The sequence below is a fragment of the Phoenix dactylifera genome, chromosome 14 (assembly GCF_051530095.1).
Source record: "Phoenix dactylifera cultivar Ajwa chromosome 14, Ajwa_hap1_PhDact_Kaust_v1.1, whole genome shotgun sequence".
Classification (NCBI taxonomy): domain Eukaryota; kingdom Viridiplantae; phylum Streptophyta; class Magnoliopsida; order Arecales; family Arecaceae; genus Phoenix; species Phoenix dactylifera.
The window spans coordinates 11,096,582-11,107,553 of record NC_143203.1 but is presented as its reverse complement, the minus strand read 5'-3'; positions in this window follow the sequence as shown (position 1 = coordinate 11,107,553).

The window sequence follows — 10,972 nt, the reverse complement described above, 5'->3', positions numbered from 1 at the left end:
AGTTTGACCGCGTGATACCCAAAGCCAAATTACTTTTGTAAAGTCCAAATCCGATCCATACTTAATTAAAATATTATATTTCTATCTAATATTAGACTACAAAAATCAGATATTGAATCATAGTAAATACATATTAAATAAATTATTTTACTCTGCTTCGAACTACTTTATAATTTTATGTGTGCCATCAATTGTGAACCATGCCGAAGAATAATAATAATATACGTAAATATCTCATGAGATTTTTTCATAGATAATTGGGTTGGTTTTAAATAGATAAATTATAATCAAATATAAAAAAATGATTCATAAGAAGTACTTTAACTAATATATATATATATATATATATATATATATATATATAGAAATAGATAAAGACTAGGAGTTAGATTCATCAAAGCCATAACTTGGTCTTACAACATCCAAAGAATTTTGGTGGATTTAGATTAGAGTTGTGCAGCTAAACTATAGTGGGTTGAGTCATTATGAAGCTGGTTGGAAAATACCAACTTTGATGTAGAAGTGTTATAATAGAGAGAATCAAATTCAAATAATGGATAGGAGGGAGGTTAATTAAGAACTCAACGATGAGATGAAGACTAAGTACCCTCAAAATTTGAAAGCCTCAATTAAATTAATTTCGAGCACAAAATTATTTTAGGAAGTGAAGAATGTAATAACCCGATATGATTAAAACTAGTTTGGGGGGTGGGGGGCAGCCTGAAGTGGTTGGACCGATCGCACATGCCTTGCACGTGCAATAGAAGAGGAGGGAACTCTCGATAGGAGACCACCTTCTTCCCCAAACCCATTAGAAGTAAGAAGTCCTATGGCATGTTGGACTTCGGCAAGATCCTAGGAACTCTTCTATAAAACTGTTTTGCCTTCCTTCCAAGAACTCCACCATCGAGAATCCCTTTGGTCGTTGTCGATTTTGAGAGATTTTCCCTAGTTTTTCATCAAGAATTTTACTGGACCACCATTGATACCTCGTCGAAATCAAGGTATGACCTTTAATCCTTCCCCTCCTCCCTTTTTCCGTCTCAATGTCATTATCACTAGATGATTGGAAGTGGCGAGTCATTGGATTTTCATTAAATAGAGTCTTCCTTGATTCTGCCACACTCATGTTTGCCCTTTATTTCTTCCATCGTTGGTCACAACCGACAATGTTCTGCCATAGACCTTACTGAAGTCTAGCTTTCTAGCCGATGATGTCGAGATCACTGATGGCTCTCCATTGTGGATTGTGCATCGAGCCAACTTTCCATTCTTTCTTCTATTCTTTCCTTCACTAGTCAAGTACTATCACTGGGTTGCCACTACAGCCTGTTGCTACCATGGATGCCAACCCCAAGCCACCACCTCTTGCCACTACAATTGCTTGACAATCCCTCTTTTCTCCTTCCTCTATTTTGAAAGAGAAAGAGAGAACCTCCATGGTTTTCATTCCATTTCCCTTCTCTCTTTTTCTCTCTCCTGTCTCTTCCTCTCTCTCTAGTTAATCCAAGTGATAGTGGAAAGGGGTGGACTCTAGTAGAAGGTTTTAGGTTGTTGATTTCTACTTTTTGATTTTTATTGGGATGTTTGGACTTGATTTTGTAGGGGAGAAAATATCTATGCAAGAAGGTATTGAGCAAGGTACTTTACACTCTGGTTCTTAGATTGAGAGTGTGGGATGATGCATACCATGTTTGAGTCTCTCACTAATAGAGGTATGAATTCTTTAACACAATCATCTCCATAATTATGGATAATTTGGTGCATCCTCTCCTTGCTCCCCTTCGCACCATTAAGCCTTATAAAGAAAGAAATTGCTTTCTCTAGCCCGATGAAAAAAATATTTTTCTCGCTCTTTCAGCTTTGATTGTGTAATAGCTTCGTGAAAGCACCATGTACTAATGATTAAGATAAATAATTTGATTCCTATAAATAATTACCTATATGATTGTGGATATTCTATATAAAGGTACAAGTATAATGTGTTGATGATTTAATGTTGTTTGGATATTAATGTTCTTTTTTCTAATTCTATATAGAATATATTAATTAGAAAATCATGATTGCATGATCAGGCATAGGCGCTTGTTGACCCAAAAAGTTTAATTTTGATGATACAAAATAATTGAGTAAAAAGTTCGCTAATCAGTTATTGGGAGTGTACTAAAATTTTTGCATGAAGACAAGAAGAAATTTTTCAGTAACTATCAATATGGACAAATTAAACTTAATTATCTCAAGCTCTACACAAAAAGATTTGACTTCAAGAACACCTTGAAGAGACCCTTTAACACTCACATGCAATCATAACAAATTTCAACTTAGGCTATCTCAAGAGTCGACCCTAGCATACTCTTACAGACTGATACGCCTTCATGAGTCGACACATGAAGATAACGAATCGATTTTTGTCAATGGACGAGTCGATCCCTAAGCCAAACGAGTCAAACCCACAATGGCCACGGTAAAAGACAACACAACAAAAACTACAGTTATTTCAAGTCGATCCCTAAAGATCATGAGTCGATCTCTAAAAAAGAGGAGTCGACCCATTTGTGCTTGACAACAATAACGGCTAGTTTTTCTGTAAATCAGAATGATTGTACAAGTTGTGTCAGCCTTGGGCCGAGGTGTAGCATTCCTACCACGGGCTGGAGTTTCCATAACTAATCCAACATCGAAAAGTAGACTCTAGATAATGAATTGCGCTTAATCATAATTGTGACATAATTAAATTGAATTTTGCATAATTGTAAGAGTGGAGAGAATAGGAGCATCTGGACTAGTCGACTATGTGCGAAGTGGTGTGTTAGTTGTAGGCTGAGATATGATATTGTGGCCACCAGACATGGGCGGAAGTCATGGCATGTGTTTGGCCTACCATGGGCTAGAGCATGGCTGCGATTAGTCCAGTATCAAAATCAAACCAAGATGATAAATTTATGTTTAATTATAAGTGAATTGAATTTTGCATATTGTAAGAGTGGAGAAAATAGGAGCATCTGGACTAGTCGACTATGTGCGAAGTGGTGTGTTAGTTGTAGGCTGAGATATGATATTGTGGCCACCAGACATGGGCGGAAGCATGGCATGTGTTTAGCCTGCCATGGGCTAGAGCATGGCTGTGATTAGTCTAATATCAAAATTAAACCAAGATGATAATTTATGTTTAATTATAAGTGAATTGAATTTTGCATAATTGTAAGAGTGGAGAAAATGGGAGCATCTAGACTAGTTGATTATGTGCGAAGTAGTGTGTTAGTTGTAAGCTGAGATATGATATTGTAGCCACCAGACATGGGCGGAAGCATGGCATGTGTTTGGCCTGCCATGGGCTAGAGCATGGCTGTGATTAATCCAATATCAAAATCAAACCAAGATGATAATTTATGTTTAATTATAAGTGAATTGAATTTTGCATATTGTAAGAGTGGAGAAAATAGGAGCATCTGGACTAGTCGACTATGTGCGAAGTGGTGTGTTAGTTGTAGGCTGAGATATGATATTGTGGCCACCAGACATGGGTGGAAGCATGGCATGTGTTTGGCCTGCCATGGGCTAGAGCATGGTTGTGATTAGTCCAATATTAAAATCAAACCAAGAGGATAATTTATGTTTAATTATAAGTGAATTGAATTTTGCATAATTATAAGAGTGGAGAAAATAGGAGCATCTGGACTAGTCGGCTATGTGCGAAGTGGTGTGTTAGTTGTAGTCTGAGATACGATATTGTGGCCACCATACATGGGCGAAAGCATGGCATGTGTTTGGCCTGCCATGGGCTAGCGCATGGCTGTGATTAGTCCAATATCAAAATTAAACCAAGATGATAATTTATGTTTAATTATAAGTAAATTGAATTTTGCATAATTATAAAATCGGAAAAAAGAGGGGCATTTAGACCAGCCAACATATGTGAAATGTGATATATGTGATGCCGGACCAATTTTAAAATGAAAGCAGGAGAAGAGGAGAGGAGAAGGAGGAAGAAGAAGAGGAGAAGGAGAAGGAAGGAGAAGAGAAGAAGAGGAAAACGTGGGGAAAGAAATTCTTTAATTCTGCATTAAAACCCTAATCTGCTTACAAGTTCCCTTTAAATAGGGCCCCATAAGAACAATTAAAATAAACCCCTTACATAAAATAATTCCCCACAAATAAGCCCTAAAATGAAAATAAGCCCAGAATAAAATAAACCACAAATAAATCCCTAAACACAAATAAACCCAGAAATAACAATAAATAAAATGGGGACCTAGCTGATGTCCCCATCAACTCCTCCCGGGTGAGAAAAACTCGACCCCGTCGAGTGTAAATCGGGGCGGCTGTCGTACTGCTCCAGAAGATCCGGGTCAAGGCGCTGCAACTCAGCTCGCGAAATCCACGACACATCTGATTCGGGTCGACCTTTCCACCGAACAAGGTAACGTTGGTAGCTTCCTCTCCTGGTAGATATAACCTGCTCATCTAATATATGTTCTATATGTTCTCTGCGTGCATGAAACTGTGGAAGTGGAGGCTCACTAGCAGGTGCTAGAGCAGGGTGATCAACAACAGTGGATGTATCCACAAAAGGGTCAGAAGGAATGAATGTTGATTTCTTGTATGGGACTAAATCTTCAATATTAAATGTCGCACTAATCCCATAGTCTTCAGGAAGATCTACAACATACGCATTCGAACTGATTTTCTTTAGAACTTTGAATGGTCCCGCACTACGAGATTGCAACTTTTTGAACGTCCCCGAAGGAAGTCGTTCAGGTCTAATTCTTACCATGACTGAATCACCTACATTTAATTCTTTATAACGGCGGTGCAAATCAGCAAAGGATTTATATTTTAAATTATTAGAGTGAATAAGTTTGCTGATCTCCTGATGCAATGAATGCAGGTGTGAAGCAAATGATTGTGCAGACTCAGAGACTCTATGTTGATGAGACATGGGGATCAAGTCTATGGGTTGCCTAGGTTTATAACCATTCACCACTTCAAAAGGACTCTGCCTATGGTCCTATTGACCGAACTATTATATGCAAACTCAGCAGTTGGTAACACGAGATCCCAAGTCCTAGTATGCTCACCTACCAGACATCTGAGAAGACTCCCTAGACTTCGGTTGACAACTTCGGTCTGGCCATCAGTTTGGGGATGATAGGCAGAGGAAAATTTTAATTTGGTACCCATCATGTGCCAAAGAGTTTTCCAAAAATAGCTCATAAATTTAACATCCCTATCGGACACAATAGATTTAGGGAGACCATGGAGTCTAACGACTTCGTCAAAATAGAGTTTCGCAATCCTAGAAGCATCAGAAGTCTTAGAACATGGTAGAAAATGAGCCATTTTAGAGAACCGGTCCACTACTACAAAAATGGAATCATGTTTGGTCGAGGTACGTGGAAGCCCTAACACAAAATCCATGCTAACATCTTGCCATGGACAATCAGGAACTGGTAGTGGAGTGTAAAGCCCAGTGTTCTGTTTACGTTGTTTGGCTAATTGACATGTGCGGCACTGAGCGACGATCTTGGCCACGTCTCTCTTGAGACTCGGCCAGAAGAAACGTCTTTCCACCATCTCAATGGTTTTGTCTCTCCCGAAATGCCCGGACAGTCCTCCAGCGTGTACTTCCCATACTAGAAAATCTCTCAAAGAAGTTCGAGGAATACACAATCGGTCGGAGCGAAAGAGATAATCATCGTGTAAAAAGAAATCATCGTGCTCTCTCTCTACTCCATCTCGTAAGGTCAGGTATACATTACTAAAATCGGGACAGGTGGTATATTGTTCCCTGATCCTTTCAAAACCAATTACTTCAGTGCTCATCATGGATAGGAGGAAGATCCGTCGACTGAGCGCATCAGCAGCCTTATTCTCAACTCCAGCTTTATGTTTCAGCACAAAAGTATAGGCTTGTAGAAACTCAATCCATCGGCCATGTCGAAAGTTTAATTTCTTTTGAGAATTGAGATACTTTAAAGCCTCATGGTCTGAATACAGGACAAATTCTTGCGGTAGCAAATAGTGTCGCCAATGTCGCAAAGTTTGCACTACCGCATAGAATTCCTTATCATAGGTGGAATAACGCAACCTGCCGTCACTTAACTTTTCACTAAAGAACGCGACAGGGTGACCGTCTTGGCTTAACACACCACCTATGCCAACTCCAGAGGCATCACATGCGACCTCGAATACCTTAGTGAAATCAGGGAGGCGCAAGACAGGTGCTTCGGTCATCCTATGCTTAATATCTTTAAATGCTTGGGATGCCGACTTAGTCCAGATAAAGTCTCCTTTCTTCATGCAATCTGTGATGGGAGACATTATCGAACTAAAATTCCTAATGAAGCGACGATAGAAAGTAGCCAGACCATGAAAACTGCGTACTTCGGCTAAGGTCTTGGGCTCAGGCCAATCGACTATCGCGCTTACTTTTTCTGGATCAGCAGAGACACCCTTGGAAGATACTATGAACCCTAAGAAAGTGACGTGATCAGTCAGGAAGGCACACTTCTTAGGATTTGCAAAGAAGCTTTCTCTCTGCAGGACTTCACAAACCTGCCTTAGGTGTGAAAGATGGAGCTCTTGAGTTTGACTATAAATGAGGATGTCATCAAAGTATACAACGACAAATTTGTTCAAGAAAGGTCGAAAAATCTGTGTCATCACCCTCATAAAAGTACTTGGAGCATTTGTTAATCCGAAAGGCATTACTAACCATTCGTAGAGTCCATCTTTGGTTTTGAATGCTGTTTTCCATTCATCCCCAGGACGAATCCGAATCTGGTGGTACCCACTCTTTAGGTCAATCTTGGAAAAAACGGTAGCACCAGACATGTAGTCTAAAAGGTCGTCCAGCCTAGGAATGGGAAAACGATACTTTACCGTGATTTTATTGATAGCACGGCTATCGACGCACATCCTCCAAGAGCCATCTTTCTTGGGAGTGAGGAGTGCAGGTACAGCACAGGGACTCAAACTCTCACGAATATACCCTCGAGTGACGAGTTCGTCAACTTGGCGTTTCAGTTCAGTGTGCTCGTTTGGATTGAGTCTATGGTGGGGAAGATTTGGCAGTGACGCTCCAGGAATGAGATCAATGACGTGCTGGATATCACGCATTGGAGGAAGTGCCTCTGGAAGATCAGTTGGAAAGACAGAGTGAAACTCCTCCAACAGAGGAACTACGGCGGCCGGGTGTTCGACATTTGACTCCACATTAATAACTCTAGCCACAAGGGCGAACACAGGTGAATGGCTCTCGATATCTTTCATTACCTCTTTCGAAGTAATGATGTGGAGTGACTCTTCCTTTTGTGGTGTAGCGCCCTTCTTCTCAGGTACGGGCTCTCTAGGAGGCAATGAATTCAATATAATTTTCCGACCCTGGAACATAAAACTACACGAATTTGACCGACCATGAAGTGTGACGTTCCTATCGTATAACCAAGGTCTTCCTAAGATGACTTGACCTACGTCCATCGGAAGGCAGTCACACCAAATCTCGTCTTTATAAGATAGGAATTGAATCGGGACAAGGCATCTTTCTGAAACCGAAATGGACGTCTTATCTACCCAGGCTACTTTATATGGATTAGGATGAGGGGTAGATTTTAGGCCAAGGCGAGAAACAACTCCAGACGCAATGGCATTGATGCAACTCCCGCTATCAAATAAGATTTTGCATGTTTTACCATTGATCTTAATAAGTGTATAAAATAGGGAGGTTCTCGCCAGTCTTGTTCGGTCTTTGTTTGGGCTAGTGTGCACCTCACCACATGGAGCCTATGGTTTTGGTCATTCCTATCAGTGGGCTCATTTTGGTGTTCAGTCTGAACAAATTCTAATCCGGTCTTGTCGTCTCCAAAGTCATCTACAAAATCCTCGATGTTTGGTTCATAGACTTCTTCGACACATTCAGTATCCTGGGTTCCTGCTTCCAGTTCAGTCATCAAATAGGTCTTGGCATTACATTGGGACGCAATATGGCCAAACTTCTGGCACCTGAAACACTGGGTTTGGTTTCTTAAGGGCGGGTTGGACCCTAATATGCCTTTTCCTTTATCAGTTGATGTACTTTGAGCAGGCACCGGGAACGTCCTAGTCGGTGTTTGGCTAGAACCGGGCTGGGAAGGATGGTTGGAGAGTGGTCTGGGTTGTGGGAGATGGCTTTGATTAGGTCGGGCTCCTGGGGGTAAGAACCGAGAGTCGGTACGTCTCACCACAGGGACTCGTAAAAAACTATCCACGTCTTGAGCCAATTGGTATGCCTGGCCAAGGGTAGTAATCTCTCGGAGGATCAATTCTTTCTGGATCTCCTCACGGAGTCCTGCTCGAAACCTAGAAAGAGTAACAGTCTCCTCTTCGATTACACCACACCTCATGTGAAACTCCTCAAATTGTGCAATGTAATCGGCAACAGTTGAAGTTCCTTGAGTTAGTTTCTGCCACCTATCCATAAGGCGTTGTCGGTAAGAGAATGGCAGATACTTCTCATTCAGTTTCTCTTTCATATCCTCCCACGTGGTGATGCGTGGAAGCCTCTGGGTCTCACGCCGATGTTCAACGTTATGCCAGTACCAGTGAGCTTGCCCAATAAGCTTCATTTTGGCAAACCGTACTTTCCTATCTTCAGTCATATCGTACCACTCAAAATAATTATCCATGGCTGCTCTCCAATCAAGGTACACGCTCGGCTCTAATTGACCAGCAAATGTGGGGGCTTCTACTCGCACGGTACGAAGTAGTCGCTCGTCAAGATCGCGCTGGTGATCAGGATGATGTTGGTTCCTAGGGGGATGGGGAAAAGCTGCAGGCGGTGTGGTCAAACCAAACTCGGGGTAAGCTGCGATTGGGGATGATGGTTCCGGAGTCCTAAGGTGTTGTATTTGAGCACGGATCTCACGTTTGAATTCGTCGTTATCAGCTCGTATTGCAGCTAATTGTTCCAGAATATCTTGTATGACTCTGGGGTCCATGGTGGATGAAGGGGTCTGAGAGTCAGTGAGGAGGTACTCTCTACCACTACGGGTGGGCATACAGGAGCTACCCTAACTGGTGATATGATATGCAATACTACGAATGAACCCTAATTGTCTAAATGTGATGCAGGACAACCTACTGATGCAACCCACTAATGCAACCTACTATGAATTCGAAAATCAGCAACTTTTTCACAAAAGTAACTTAAAATTAAATTTTACTAATTTGTACTTTGGTTATTTCAGAATTAAAGTAGAAAACTAGTCACTATAAGAAGTTAGGTTGCAAACACGTGTTACAGTCATTCAAAGTCCGAAAGTAATCTGATCTATGGATGTTGATGATGTCCTGACACTAAGGTGTGCTAATTTAATATTTAGATTTAATTGGTAGGTAGGACGGGTGTGGTGGAAAATGTTCTTGGTTTTTTTTTTTTGCAGTTTGACAAGAAAATAAGTTTCAAAATAGGACTGTCATGCAAGAGAACTAGAACATATTTAGATAAGCAAGCCCAAAGGAGGAAGTACCAATTACCTGTGGTGAATGCAGTTGACCAGAATCGTCTGCTCGTGGAGTCTCGAACACGAAGTCAGTACTGGGCGAAGTTAGCTAGAACCGTAGACTCGGGGCTGCAGCACAAAAAACCTTCTGAATTTCTGGGACGGGCTGAAGAAGATGCTGAATCGGGCCAGTAAAAGGATCTGCGGTCAATTGGGCTTGGACCGTGCTACAGTATAGCGCGCGGGCTGGGCTGGCGGCCTGCTGCAAGGAACTCGACCAGGCTGGTCGGGCTCGGATGTGGCCTGATGGGCAAGTGAAAACAGGGCCAGATTTGTTGGGCCCAACTGTGAATTTGGTGGTTGACAGTGGGTCTAATGAAGCCCACAATGAAGACCCGACTGAATGCAAGAAGGGGGAAGGGAGGTCGATGGTACTCAGCGATGGACGGAATCGGCCGACGGGAGAAGAGCTTGGCTGATGGGCGCTCGGACACGGAACCGGCGGCGGTCTTCCAGCGGCGGGTGCGGTGGTGGATGGTGGAAACTGCAGGCGGCGCGGCTCGGTGGGGAAAAGGCGGTGAAATGGTGGTAGACGCGGTGGTTTTGCGGCGTGCGAGCGGAGGGACAGCGGTGAAGCAAGGAGGGATAGGCGGCGGCGGTGGTGGCACTCAGGAGGTCGCGGAAGCGGCGGGGACGGCGACGGCGAGGCGGCGCGGGAGGGAGAAAACGGACTCGGGCGAAGGCGGATCTCGGCGGCGGCAAGAGGCGGCACGACCGGAGGCGGCGAAGGCGGAATGAGACCCGAACGGCTCGGACACAGGGGCGGCGCGGCTCGGTTGACAGAAGAGAAGACGCCGGCGGCAGAGAGGCACGGCAGGGGCGGCGGCAATGGCGTCGGCGGCGGAAACCCTAGGGTTTCCGTTCGACAGAAACAGAGGTAAGTTTTTTTTTTTTTTTTTTCTCTTTTTTTTTGTTCTCTTTTTTTTTTTTTTTTTTTTTTTTCTGAACCTTAACGGGTTCGGGTTATCGGTTTCGGGTTTCGAATGAAACCCGCTCCGATAACGATAAAACTCAGCACGTGCGGGTCACGTGCCAATTTTTTTTTTTTTTTTAACTTACTGGTGGACCCGGGCTATCGGGTTTGCGGTAACGGGTTTAGAGTCGACCCGTTACCGTAACTTCTTCTTCAACCTCCCGATCGATTCGGGAGGGCGTTCCGGCCGCTTCGGCGGTGGTTGCGGAGCGGCCGAACGGCGTGGCAGCGGCGGAGCTTGCGGCCGCAGCTTCGTGGTCGTGGTGGCGGCCGGAATCTTGCGCGCGGTGGTCGGCGGGTGCGTCGACAGTGCCGAGGGACAAGGTGGCAAACAGATCGGCGACGCTCTTCCTCTTTCCGGCAGCGGGAGTCACACGCGGTCCTTCAACGCGCTCCGGTGTCCGTGGTCGACGTACGGCGTAATACTCGTGCGGCCACAGAAATCCCGGAATCCGGCGAC